Raw genomic sequence first — 15,179 nt, forward strand, 5'->3', positions numbered from 1 at the left:
ACAGCGAAGTTAATCTTCCCTTATTTTTTTTGTTTTTCCGGTGAACTTTTCGTTGTTCTGTGTTTGTTTCGTCCCCTACACAACAGCGCAGTGAAAAGGCTTTATGCAAAAGAGCCGCTTGATTGCAACTCTTTTCCTGTAGCCTGACTGTCTTTGTAAAGACTGGCACGAACTTAGATCTTGGCAAATGTACCGTTATGACTAAGATAGCCAACCCGGGACTAATGTGCACAAAACACAGAGCGGAAGACGGGAAATGCAGAATTAAAAAAAGTAACACTAATGTTTTAATGACGTTTAGACAATACACGCGCGCTCTTCTTTTCTTCTTGAGTTCCGTACTTTGAACGAGCAAGTTCGGCATCCTTGCTGAGGCACAGTGTACTCCATAAATCAGAGCCAGTTCTCGCGAAAGTTCCAGACACGTTCGAAGTTTCTCGATGCTCTAACAGTATACGCTAAGCATTTACTCACGTGTCATCGATTGCAAAGAGCCAGTCGTGTGAGGACCGTTGGACAGTCGATTACTGACTTCTCGTTTCTATCTGGATGGGCAGGTACAAGAAGGGAGTTTGTTTCGGCGAGAAGTGAATAAAAACATACGTAAGCCATGCAAAGCACAAATAATGCGCAAAAACCTTTTTCGAAGCAAGAAAAGCCTGTGCGGCTGATATGTGGCTCAAGAAACTGCAGATGACTGAAGATGTATACAGCGTAGATGGCAGCTTAATCATTTGGGCAGGAATGCGCCCCCCATTAGGAAAGATAAATGAATGCTCCGCTGAAGGAAATGTCCAGGTGCAGCGGAGTGGGCTGAGAGCCACGAAGAAACCCTTGCAGAACATAATGTAGGCCGAGGAAGAAAGAATGAGAGTAGAACAGGAAAGCGTGGCCTGACCGGACAAAAACGAATGATGCGTTTGTGCCAACGCAGCGTAAAGACCTGAAATGGAAGGCATGTCACTGTTCCCCAGAAATGAGACCGATCGGGTGGGTACAAATGGTAAGTGATGTTCCGAAAGAATCATCAATAGAAGCTTGTTCGTGCTTGAGGGAAAAGGAACCGAAAAAACTAAAAACCAAGACTGTGGCTTTGAGCGAGGACACTGTGGAGAGCAGTTCACCGCAGGAAGGCCAACTAGTAAGTAGAGTAGGGATGTATGGTTTCTCAGAAAATGCTTAATAAGCCTCGCAGAGCTTCAGATGGTAGAAGTATTGAGAAAACAAACATCGTTGTACTTATGAGGGTTTCGATACTAAGTTCCGAAGGGGAAGAATGTTTCATATGATTCATGCAGTATGCAGCCAACCGGTCAGGGGAAATAAATTGCTCCTCGTAGTACTTGTGCTAAAAATAATTTTCAATCCCGATGCAGGGTAATGAACTTTTGTTAAAATTGCGTACGCATTTCATTTTATGTACCCACGCTTTAGTCTTATTCATCATCATTACGCTCATCATCCGAATTTTCCTTCGGGTGTGGCTTCTTTTTGCGGATTTCTTTACGACGTTCATGCTCCTTTTTCCTTTGCAACCTTCGGAAGCTTATAGGACATTTTTTTTTTTCATATATACTATCCTTCATTGCTTTTGCGCTTTTCATATTGTTGAAACAACTACAGCTTAAAAATAGCGTTTTTCTGAATAGCACATTATTGGTCTACGCAAAAACTACACCTTTTTCGTTTTTTTATTGCCCGAGTGCTTTGTGTCACTTGCATAAGGCGGCGCTAGCAAGCTCGTTTCGCAACAACATCAACTGAATTTGCGGTCCGCATTTGTTTTATTAATAACTGATTGCATTAAACGTTTCTTTTCCAGGCGCTCGCTATTTCTCCTGTGAAGGGGGTCATTATTTCCTTTACCACGTAACGAGCGGGACCTTCTTCTTCTACCTTCCCAACGGTATTGTGCTCCGCCATTGTGGGAAATTGTGGGTGGTGTAGAGAGGAATGTCAGACCCAGGTGGACGCCGTCATGTGGTGCGGACTCTCATTAAGAATTTTTTTTTTTTACATAGGCGGGCATGGGCACCGCGTTCTTTTATTGCTCACGGCAATAATAGAGCTCCTCTACGCCTGCTTCATATTTTGTTGGCGTTATTTCAATAGTACGACCGCCCACTTCATCTAATGAGAACGTTTTTCTTAGTTTACACCTGCTATTCTTTGTCTTCTGTGTGAGCGGACCAAGAATAACGGTTTTGTAATTGGCACATTATGTTCTCTGTGAGCTTTACGGGCACACTACCTGACAGTTCTTTTTAAAACACGTTTTCATTTCCAAACCTTACTTAGGCAGTGAGGCTGTTTCATCGCTTGTAATGAACTCTTAAAAGCTAATTTACCTTTAACACGCACACTATATTTTCGGGTCTGCTAACACCAGTTTTCAGCTTTCCGGACCTTCGAGGTTTGCTTTTCGGCTGTGACACAAAACAATAGCTGCGCCATTCGCATGAAAATTCCTGCTCAGGACATAATAAACTTTTCTTCTGATGTTTTCTTTAATTTGAGCAAACTCTACGCTTCACAGCATGGAATGCTGGAATAAATACATAGCTTAGTATGAAGCGACTAGCGCGGTCATCCTCCTATATACTTTCTCTACGCGCTTTGCGTAGTCCTCTGGAAAAAGTAATGCCGCTATAATGTTTCTTCGGTCTGAAAGAATTAGCGCAGATGTCTTTCAGAGAATCTACCGGAATGTTTGTTTTTTTTGAAAAATAATTGCAAGGAAGCTAGGTTACATTCAGCGATAAGGACATTAGCAGCTGTCAGTATAATCATAAGACAGCGGTGTTGCTTATTTATGACCTAAATGACTGTAAAATTTGCGTTCAGCAGAAGCATGACGCGAACTGTACACTTCTCACGACGCAACGTGGCTCCGCAGCAATGCGCGCACTTAAGTCTAGGATGTTTGAGGTTCGTGACGCAATGTGTGTGTTCGTGTGATTGCGAGCGGCGAGTCTGTGTGCGGAACACTGAACACGTGGCAGCGATGGCTACCTCGCGGTCGCTAAGGCACAGTGCGATTGCTTCTTACGACGTGCGACGGTTGCATTTTGTTATTTCGCGCCCATTCTTCAGTGCGTGTTTCCGCTTCTGTTTGTTAGCTCAAGAGCTTTTGTCACCTGCGCTGACGTTTCTGAGATCAACTGAAAACATAATATTATGTGTTCTTCTGATAACACAGAAACGACAACCTATCAGTGTTATGAAAGCACGAGACAGAATGCTCGTGAGTGTGAGCGCAAGGGGCATCGGCGAAACTCCTGGCGCCGAGGTCGCGGCACGCGTTGGCAGAATCACTGCCAGGTTCCGCTGGAAAAAAAAATTGCTGACTGGTGACGTGGCAGAAAGTAATGAGATTTTCAAGTTTTTCGAGTTTTCCTTTTGCGAGAGATCTGAAATGTCTTGGTATAGAAAAAGGCACAGCTGAGAAGGTTCGCGCAAAACTAATATTTGAACCTCTGTCTTCTTCGATGAATTATTGTTTCTTTGCACAGGCACTGCAAGCTAGTCCTACCACCTTAGCTTGAATCCCGACAGCTGCAAGAAGCCACTTTCGCGAGTGGTGTCCTTCGTCTGATAAGAGACAGCATAGTTTTCCCATTCTCGCGTAATCGTTCTACGCAGTTCTAAAATGACTTTGCTGGCACAGCAGAAACTTCGCTCTCTGCCGTATTATCTGTTTATTCTCATTAGGTTTTATGGGCTTACCTCTTTGTTCCGATCACCTACCTCTCTTTGTTTAATGTAATTGGGTTGTCTATTTTTCTGTACTAAATTATTAATACAGACACTTCATTATATATACGAAAAGGACAGAATAAAACAAATCATGTCCTCTTATAGAGAGCTACTTGAAGCCATGCATTGCAGAGAATCAGGCCTTAATTGTAATGGAGTCTCCTCTCTCGAATAATGCACGACCATAAAAGGTCACAGAAAATCGCACACAACCTACGTACCACCTCTCCCCTCCCTAGACAAACAACAGGGTAAGTACTAGAGGCAGCCCTGGAACCGACATCGGCCGCCTCCTGCATCACACCCTCTCGCCCCACCCAGCTACAGAGTTTCGAAGACCTCACACGCTCTACAACTACCTCTTAGAATGGCCCCCTACTAAGAGTACGTCCAAAATCTAACCCCGATATTTTCTCTTCGGAGGCCGCCTCTGTTGCGACAAGGTCATTCGAGCACCTTTGTTTCTTTAAGCACGCTGTACTGGAAGGGATGGCCAGAGTACCGCTCGAACGAGGATCTCTCCCGGGTGAAGGCTCGTCTCTTACGCTGATACAATAAAGCTTTTAATGCCGGAAGGCATTTACGGCTACATTTTCAGTCTCTATTTTACCGCAGATTCTTGTCAGTACGTCAGTCCCCGCCATTAGAAAGCTCGCGAATATAAAATGGCAGCTGAAAGGTATACGCTTCAGTGGGATTCGAATCGCAGTAACTTAGATTTGCAACCAATGCCAGTAGCAACTCGGCTACCACCGCAGGTGTTTTTTTTTAAAGATGTATTTCTTAGAGTTAAATAACGTTATATGTACATGAACTATTTGCAAAAGGCTAAGAAAGGACCATCCCAGCCATCTAAAAAAAAAACCTAAGAAACAGAGCCCTAGAAAGCACGCAAGGCTGACCTTGTCACAAATAGGGAATGCCACTCCAATGAGATGGTTGTCTGCTCATATACTTCCAGATGTCTGCGACGCTTCACGTTGGTACTTCTGCTTGCTGGTGGTCCAGCAGACATTCTATATTGTATTAAAGATGTTTTCTGTATCTCTTTATGGTTCTTAAGCTATCGTGTCTGTTTTTTGGTGCAAAAATAAAAGCCCTTCATACCATTCGGTTTCCTTTCAAAACCGTTATCATATGGGGCCACCGTTTTCTTCTTTTCTCGCTTCAGCAGTGACGCCACTTACCCAAACTAATGGCGGGGTGGTGGACATTCTACACATCTTTCAAAACTGTTGTCTACACCCTACTCTATTTCACGCTTTCTACAATGAGTCTATTAACGTTGAAAAAGCTTTTTGTGTCGTCGTATTCATGTTCGTTGTTATCATTTATAGATGGCGGGGCAGGAAGCCCCAAAATAATAAAAAGAAACCCTGGACCTTTTTATTGTGCTGTGGCTTGTCGTCCTAGGGCTTAATGTTGTGCTGACGCTTGCTGACGAACAATGGCTAACAGCTAGTTTTTATCGCGTTAGAGTTTCTTAACGCTGCCACGTCTCTATATGCATGCACAAGGAAGTTTTTGTGTCGTCGCTCACCTAACGTAGCTTGGTCCAACAAGTCTACATCAGGAGTTGAAAGCTGTTCCATGGCTCGTTCTACTTGCCTTATCTGGCAGTAGTACGCGCGGTCGCCCATCGCCATTTCCGCTTGCAGGGACCCTGCTACGGGAAACGCATTAATAATGTCCATCAATTGCGGCAACGCGTTCCACTGAAGTAACATTCGCGTCTTATATGATTTCATATTACATATTCATTGCTTTCGCTCACGGCTGGAAACGCGCTGGGGAGGATTTTGCAAATTCGAGAATAAAAGACTCAATTAGAGGTAACCGCATCACTGTGTGCGTTTGTAACTAGTTTACGTTCATTATAAACGTCCCGCTGCGTTTGTTAGTGGTTCTTGTCAGCTGCAGTAAAGTGAATTGTTGGCGCTGTTTCGACATAGGCAAAGCAAGAGAGTAGTTCGAAGGCTACCAGCATGTTCTGTCTAACTGTGCCGGGTTGCCTGAAGCAGACGCTAAACAGAACAGTAGCTGTTCATTGCACGCGGTATTTTGTCAGACCCTGCGCTAGGCCTCCCGTACTCTCTTTGCATCGCCAACTCGCACTGCGAGAGAGACTAAACACTTTGCGACGCAAGCCCGGTGCTGCTACGAAGGCTACGCTCCTAAGAGGTCTATGGGGGATAGAACGAGCGCAAGCGAGAGTCCCTCGTTGCGTAAGCAGAGCACTCTAGCGGCAGTAAGACGCGTTAAGGGGCTGAAGGCACGCGTGGACGATCGCACGCGCAGAGATCAGCACTCAGGGGACCCCATAAAGCGTACTGAACCTTTAAATGTTGCGAGTTTAATCTTTGAAAAGAACTGCAGTGCGGTTAGATGAGAGCACGGCACTGCAAAAACCCCCAATTAAACTATTGTCAGTATAGCGAAGGTGGAGGAATGTTGGAGCGTGTGCACGAGATGAGCACTTACCAAGCCGAGGATGAAAGCGTTTGCGACCGAGACAGGTCTCCGAAGTGCTCTCACTTTGAGTTGCGTGCTGCAATTAGCGACCGTTAGCGACTGTTGCATCATGGGTTTCAGGCGTAATTACATAGCAAACCTCCTATTTTGTTCAGAAAATACTTGCTTCCTGCTTACTCTTACCTGTGATTGCAACACCCACGATGGCCCGTCGAGCTTTTTCCTGGTTTTTTGTTTCTCTTTAGTGCAACCAGGTTACATCGCTTAAGAACGGGAACAAACCTTTATGGCAATTTCATTGCCAGAAATTTCACTAATTAGCGAATGCACTCGTATGCTCCAAAGCTACACCGCGTGTCTTGACGCAAGCTTTTATGGTGGCCTCCGGACTACTACAGCCCGCTTACGCCTCATTAAGGTACACTGGTTTCAGTAAACAGGCGCTTTGCGGCAGTAGAAATCAGACCGTAATGGCCCTGAAAAGAACGTCAAATAGCGGGGTGGGTTTAGCATGGGCACATACACGCTATGAACTTTCTGTTTTAGCAGTGACACACTGGGATTCAAATGCTAAAAATGAACATTTTTATTTTCTCTTTGAAAATAGTGTCGATCGATATTTGTGGACGGATCTCAGAGGCTAGGATACACTGCCATTCATTTCAAAACAGCGCCAACGAGTCCTCTTTTGTATGGACATTGCAAGTTTGGATAGAGAGGTCGGAATATTTTAAATTAAAAATTATCAAACATAAATACGTTTTTTCTGGCCATACGACCATCTACACCAGGAACGGCTAAAACCTCAGTCTTTACTGAGAACAATTGGGTGGAGTTGTCCTGAATGTCCCTTTAAGTGAGATATACAAAATACATTGGGGCAAAACTGGGGTAGACACTCATCTGTACGCTAATTTCCAGGCAAATAAAAGAAGTAGTCGAGGTTCACGTTAGGCCAAGCCCATGCGTGTGTCACGTCAAATGCTAGAATGATAGATATCTATGTGTGCTTTAAAGTTTTGCTACAGTCTCTAGCTACCTTTGTGTGCTCTCTAATATTGCTAACGTGGTTCCAGTTCAGATGCTTTGAGCCGCATAGAAGCGTTTATGCTTTGGGGCTTTCATTTTCACTTTAAAAAGGAAACGCTAAAATAATTAGAATGAATCAGAAAAAAAAGAAATCGGCAACATTTTGAAGCACTGCCGCATGTAGGCGCAATGGCGGTATTCAAGCATTTAACGTCTTAATCGCCAGCGCGACTTTACCTCAGAAAGCTGCGCTAAACAAGACTCGCATCACGATGGCGGCAAAATGAAAAATGCCCCTCGGTGACGACAATGAGAGCAGGCGTATTTCGGAGCCCGCATTTCGGCATTCACTTCACAGAAAATCTTCGCGTCTGCCCATTGGCCACATTAATCAGTTCGCTTTGTCGCGAGTATGGGCAATCTGAGATTCAGAATTAATGAGAGCCAGCGGGCGCAATGCATTCACTGGAATGCTGGCAAATGAATTGACGGCTTCGTTAAGAAAAAAACATAATTATAATAAGCGATGATTGCGCGAGCAGAATGCTGCCTTTGCGCCTACGCAACAGCCTCAACAAACGGCTGAGGTAGGCCTGTATAGGAATCGCTACACTTGGGCACTACGCTATAGAACTCTTACGCAGCACGCATTTTATGCTGACACGCAATATAGACGTCAGAAAACTTACGTACCTGTCTCTGTGCACGCGGCCGTCTGGATGCGCTCTAATATAGCTTTGCTATCGGTACCACCTTCACAGTATAGGAACGAAGGCATTCAAGACCTTTACTGTGCTGCTGCTGAGGCTTTTTCACAAGAAAAACTTGCAGACTTAAACATCCAAGTGCAGAATTAAGGGGGTATAATTTCTTGGCACTGTGTTAACATTGTGTGGCGTACCCTGTACAGGCTTGTTGAATCAAAATGTACAAGAATAAAAAAGTGACAGTTTGGCTCAATACAGACAGACGAACTGCATATCAAAGTCCAGCCCATGACGGCAGAGGTGCATCTCTTAAACTTCAATTGTTTTTTATTATTATATGAGAAATATATTACTTCAGATTAGATAATAGATAACAAGACTTCTCTAAATGAGGGGCCGAGGCAAGATTAGAGTATCACTGAAGAGACAGTTATCCTGAAGTGGGCTTTACCTGTCTGTCATGTTGATTCTCCGAATCACCATAAGATAATCATCATAAGAATAGATATCTAAGAATCAGATAATATAACTTCAAGCCATAAATTTGTGTATAACACATGGTAGTACCATAGAAAGTTGAGAGAACAAAGAAACGACGATCAAATTCAAAGAAGTTTTAGCCTAGCAAAAACAAGGTTTATGATTGCTAAGCGTGTTTAATACTCCTGTTTTGCAATCGCTTTGGCCTATAAATGAAAACTGTCCGTCCTCAAGAAAAAAAAAAACGCTGCGCAAAACTTTGTCATCAGGGCCATAGATTTGGATTTTAATAATTGGTTAATAATTGGTTTTTTTGGGGGAAAGGAAATGGCGCAGTATCTGTCTCATATATCGTTGGACACCTGAACCGCGCCGTAAGGAAAGGGATAAAGGAGGGAGTGAAAGAAGAAAGGAAGTAATAGGCGCCGTAGTGGAGGGCTCCGGAATAATTTCGACTACCTGAGGATCTTTAACGTGCACTGACATCGCACAGCACACGGGCGCCTTAGCGTTTTTCCTCCATAAAAACGCAGCCGCCGCGGTCGGGTTCGAACCCAGGATTTTACTTCCAATGTGTGCTTTCAAGGTGCATGGTCATTGGGAAATAAAAATTAACAGCCAAACAGTTTAAATTCGTATGTAGCCGTTTCAACTCAAGGAGCTACATATTTACGACTGAGCATATGAGCGGAATCTCCCCCTAAGAAAGTCAGTAACATCTATGGCAAGTTGTTATCGTGCAAATTCTGGATACGAACCAAATAGCTCGCTAAACTTCGGTGTCTAGATTTTTGCCAGAAATTTTGCAATAAAGTGGAATTATTCTTGTTTATGGAAAGCAACGTATACTTATTTACTCTGAAAAGTGTACTAGAGGCAGAAGGAGCCTAACGTGCCTGATGGCAAAGAGCGCAAAATCAGGACGCAGAGCCTAAGTCTCGGTTTCGAAAGCGAAATTTCGGAGAAATCAAACGCTATTTTTCGTGATGGCCTCCATTTGGGACCAAGCCTTGGTTGCCCAATCTTATTCTTGCGTGACATCTTCTCGCGCACGCTTAATGTGAAGTTACATTCCTTGTCCGAGTTAATTATGCCAACGCAGCCGTTACGCATAGCTGCGAATCTTGGCATTTTTTCTTCTACTACATTGCAGGCTGAGTACTTCGTGAGTGGGCAGCGAAAATATACAAGGAGTAGAATTGAAGCAGTTCTTTCCTCCATTTAATTAAAGTTGGGCTGAAGAAAAGATACTACGAGTTCGTTATTTTCTTGTCGCCTAATGCGTGAGAAGCTTACTCGCTTCGCGCAATTTCTTTCTTTGATTTGCCAAAGCCTCGTATTTTATATTACAAACCCAAGAACAGCTCGATGATGCACTCTTCTTTTATTACTCAACAGCGTTGACAAAAATTGTGAACATACCTTATTCAAACCCGACCCTTTAAAGCAGAGTTTGTTGGTTCCATTAAGTTTCACTGAAACAGCAGTTCAAGCATTCGCTGTAATCGAGCCACAAGAAGGAAAATCCGCTCCACTGGCTTTCAACCTGAAGCAATACGAACCGTGGTAGTTAGTTTTTTGTCCGACACCTTTCCAGCGCGGCTGAATGTGCAAAATCTCGAATATTTAGTATTTTCTTGCTATTTCTTTTTTTCACCACTTGTTGTTCTCATCAGTTCGGATGGCTTGCTGTTATTATATTTCCATGAAGAAAAAAGCTGGAGTTCAGGCCTACATTTTTGTCCCAATATTAAGCATCGAAAAACACTTTGAGCTTCAATAATTCGGACGGTTTCTTAAAAAGTTATGACAATTACGCTCTTTTCTTTGTAGTTTATGTTTTAAAGCTAGTTGTTTCTTGCAGTTTTTACTGGCTTATCATAACACTAGCTTATCAGGGTAAGCGAAGAGACATGATGTTTGAGAGCCTAAAACTGACTTCGAGTAAACAGTTTTTCGTTTCGCTCACTGTACGAATTAGAAACCGTCTCACTGTCACTAGCAAAGGTTTTGAGTTCCCGTACTTTCACAAAAAAAAGTTCGTGTTTTGGGATTTTTATAATACGAGTGGGCGCTCCCACATGTGTTCAGTGGACTGTTTTGTTACACCTTTTTGCGTTGAATAACTAGGAAGGTTATAAGTTTAGTTTCACGGTGCACAAGCCCTGTGTGTTATAACATTTTTTCCTTCAAATATTTTCTTCCAAACTGCAACATTCTCACAACTTCTGTGTAAAAACATGAAGGAGAAACAAGGACTAATGAGAGGTTTCCGCCTCCGCAAAACTTGTAAAGATAACATCAGGAAAGTTTCACCAAAAAAGGCGCCAGGGGCAGCTGCGTATTAATTCAAGCTTGAACGCAGTTTTCTAGCTAAGAAGCAAAGAGCTTTGCCGCAGCTGCTGAGGGTCACAATAATTTGTCAGCCTAATTTCGGCTTCCGCGAGTAGTAGCAGCTTTGAATGCTTGTGCTGGTTTTGAATTTTCGTCGCGTGGTCGCATACTGAAACAATAGAACTGCTTTGGACGATAAAGTTTTGATTTGAAACGGCACGCGTGGCAAGAGAGCGTCAGAGCCAGTAATTAAGCTTTCCTCTAGGAGTGACGTTGTACAGGCTTAGCGCGTTTTAATGACCCGGGGCGCCCAGTGTTGTTTCCAAGTCAGAGTCGGCTGGCCGCTTCAGTCATAAATGAGGAGGCTCTGATGCTCTTAATGACTCGTGGGAAGCAGACGGTAGCTTTTTGCTAATGAAGATGCGGTTCTTTCTGAAACTAAGTGTCCCCGTCCGGCTCGTGCGTTACTTTTGCTTTCCTGGCCTTCATTTTAAGCCTTTTGTTTGTTTACATTGTTTGTTTACATTAATAGTTTTTGCAAGAAAGCGGAGCACAGTTCCGGAGGGCAGGGCGCTACTTTTTGAAGTCTAACGAGAAGCATGAAAACCTTTCGTAGCCACGCCTGCTTCTTGATGCCATTTGTCATAATTTTCTCGCCCTTGCCTCGTTACACCATCAAGAAATCCCTTAGCGTTTGGATTTAAGTAGTATAGGCAATATATCTACGCATTCTACATCATACATCAAGAGTGAAACTTCTCAGGTACAGCCGTCCTTTTGTATAAAGAATTGTTAGCATTCTTTTATCTTGTATCCTTAAAACTGCTTTGCCGCGGCGCTGTGTGTTTCATGGTTTAGCGTACAGTCGTGGTGAATTTAGGTATAAATGTATATGAGGGAAGTCAACAGTCAGCGAAATGAAGTAAAGCCTAGGGGATATTTCTATATATATTTAAAATTTGTGGTGCTTATGGGTGGCAATTTATGGTACAATTGCTTTATGGCTTAAAGATAATCAAGTAGAAAATACAAGAAAAAACAACCCCAAGATGCCGGGCGGATCTGAACTCACGTACGAGCTACAAATAGGGTTCTCATATTTTGCCTTTATCTCAGTGGCTTAAAGAAAGCTCAGCGCTAGATTTCGCTTCACAAATGCGGCACTTTTGAGATTTTTTGGTTTAGTTATTTTTGAATGCCTTGCTGCCACTGACGTCTGCGGAACAATTTTCAATGCATATCGATGGTGAAAACATACTACCCGAACCTCTGGGAGCAATGATCCTAAGCATGTCTTTTTGGTGTAGTTAAAAAATAATGAAGTGCATTGATATTAAGCATTAAGCATTGTTTTAACGTTCTAATTACTTCACCCACCTTTTCATTCCTGGTAAGAAGGGCGGGGTTTTGTTTAATTAGTTGGGAGGCTCAACATCCTTGCCCAGCCAAGGATAGCTGCTGAGGTGACCCGACCTTGTTTAAAGCTTTTAATATTAGCCATTCATAAACATTCCTTTTTTCTTCTTCACTAAGTGATACAAAGCACTGCTTAAGGCCCTCTGCACTCACGATAATTAATATTTCTATAAAATTCTGCTGAAAACAATTTCTCTATGCCACGAGTTTGGCTCATGATTGCCTGAGTTGTCAATGTGCCACAAAACCCAACACAACGCAACACTTAATTACTGCACATTCCCGCAAAAATTACTGCGAACATAAAGAATTTTTTTTCACAATAGTCCTTAAGCCATCATGAAGGCTGCTAAGCACCTGAAAGCTTTCTAAGCTAAATTTTAAAGAAGCGTTTATGCCACGACCATATTATGAGGCAGGATTGGAATATTTTATGCAGAAACGTACGTGTGTGCCCTACATGAAGAATTTAGGACGACGACGCCGGTAACATTGAGCTGAAAACATATAAAAACTCGAATACACGGTGATCCAACAACTGAAAAAGGCTGCCTGTCATACCTTGTGGAGATTGTATTTTTTGAATTATTGAGTGACAAATTAACCATCATGGCAATGCAAATCCGAAGCGACCACTTAGAGCCCTAAAATACCATAAAATATGCAGCTTAAATGCTTATTGGCATGTTTCCTACTTTTAAGCAAAATTGTTTCTGTTTTTTTTTCCAACTGCCACAAACAGCTGTTGTCAGGAATGAATAGCGGAAGCTGAAAGAAAATGTGACGGTTTTCAAGCGATTTGTGTGCGCGCGTAAGGGAGCCAGGCTGTGCGAGGGCGTTTGTGAGCCGAGCGTTCGTTACAAGCATGTTCTCCGCGAACAGCATAAATGAAATGGAGTGCAGCACATAAAGTGCGTTTAGACTTTCTTTTGTGTTAATTCCTGTGCATTGTATGCGGAAACAAAATATCTTAATTTTCTTAGAATTTTTCATATTTTCCGATTATATTATTCCTCTGGTCGTGTGGCTTTTCAGTTTTCTTACTTTTAAATTATATTTAATATTTATCACCACTAAAGCCTCGGTAGATGGAGTGTATCTACAGTAGTGGAGCCCCTACACTCACCTTTCTCCCCATTCCTCTTTTCGTCCGTGGCCTCTTTCATCCATTTCATTGTCGAGTTAGCCGGAAGCGCTTCAACAGCCGTTCTGCAGCTGCTTACTATTTGTTCGCTGTTTTTTTTTGTGATTAATGCGAAAGCATTATATGGCTATGTCCTGTCGGCAAAACGTGTCAGCAAAATTTGTTGGCACGAAAACGACGCCCATATAACTGAATGTGAAAAAGTTTTAATGGCGTTGGGTAATACATTAATGAGTGTGTAATAATCCGTGGTGAGATTGAGCAATTGTTATAGTTAATTAAATTGATTTAATAATTGAAATGTTGCTGTTCGAAGCGTCGTTTTTTGTGAATGTGTTGGTGAAAAATAATAGTGCTTAAAAATGTGCGGTGTTTAAATTGACAACAAAATTGTAATAAATAATTACCTAATTAATTAATCCAACTGAATTAATACAGTTGTCAGGTCGTGAGCTAACTTGCGACAGGGGTTCGGACCGATGACATATCACCTTCAGTTGCACGCTTTGAGGCGCAGTTGAGGTGTCTACCAAGATGTCGAGATCTGAGTTCTACCGCGTCCTTTCCTTTCCTCAAAACACATGCTTTCGCATTCCTCCACGTATGCACACTTAAGCGCCCTCAGAATTTTTTAATGTGTGTTTCACTCTGCTTACCATGTTTAGAATAACGACAAATAAGTTCCTCTGCGTCTCCCTCATGATGATCTACATGAACGCACTTTCCCATGGGTGAGTTTCCTCCTCACTACTTGCAGCAATTATTCCGGCTAAAAGTTTTGTCGCACAAGATAGGTCAGTTGTAATGTTGGCGGGACCGAATCCGGTGTTCAGTGCTCAAACCTTTTCACTCTCGGAGCTGTCCCTTATTTGTTACCAATTTCGGTGTCGCAAGCTGGGCTACTGCAATAGCCATGCAAAGTGAACCTATTGCCAGTGCTTGGTTTGGTTTGTGAGGGTTTAACGTCCCAAAGCAACTCAGGCTATGAGGGGCGCCATAGGGAAGGTCTCCGGAAATTTCGACCACCTGGGGTTCTCTAACGTGCACTGACATCGCACAGTACACGGGCCTCCAAAGTTTTCGCCTCCATCGAAATTCGGCCGCCTCGGCCCAGATCGAACCCGCGTCTTTCGGGTTCAGCAACTGAGTGCCATAACCGCTCAGCCACCGCGGTGGCTCCTAGTGCCAGAGCGTCAGCATTCTTATGCGCTGAACGCGTTCAGGGCTGGGGCTCTTTTTATTGCGCTACGTAAAGCTTGTGTTCCTGTGCCTGGAAAATGTGACCCGGAGTACAAGGTCCATGACAGGTCCCCAAACAGTATCTTGGCATTAAACAACGGTGACGTTCACATCTTCACGTCCAGTGGACAAATGACGAGTGCAACAGTCGATATCTCTCTGCGATTGGGCAAAGCGTCATCATTATAAAGAAACTGTATGAATGATGAAGTGGTTTTATTAACATAATATTATAAAAGAAGGAAGATTTTTGCTACCTCCGGCATCTGCCATCGACACCGAAGCACCTGAGCTGGGGCAGCGGAAATAAAGGATAACAGGAAGAATTGAGAAGTGAAATGAAAGAGGTGAGGGGCAGGAAGAGAGGATAGGGGGAAAGGTAATGTACACAAAAATTACTTCCACAATAATAAATGCGCACAGGTTGCACGCGTGATACGTTTATGATAAGGAAAAAACACACGCGCACAACACTATGTTCACTAGAGCTGGTGTGGGGCGTTCAGCTGTTAACTGTATTAATCGCTTTTTCTGTTTCGCGGTTCCTCTGTTTTAAGACAAGTAAGGGGTTGCTGCAGGCAATCACTCATTTTTTGCTGCAT

This window comes from Amblyomma americanum, chromosome 2 (genome assembly GCF_052857255.1).
Source record: "Amblyomma americanum isolate KBUSLIRL-KWMA chromosome 2, ASM5285725v1, whole genome shotgun sequence".
In the NCBI taxonomy this organism is placed as follows: Eukaryota; Metazoa; Arthropoda; class Arachnida; order Ixodida; family Ixodidae; genus Amblyomma; species Amblyomma americanum.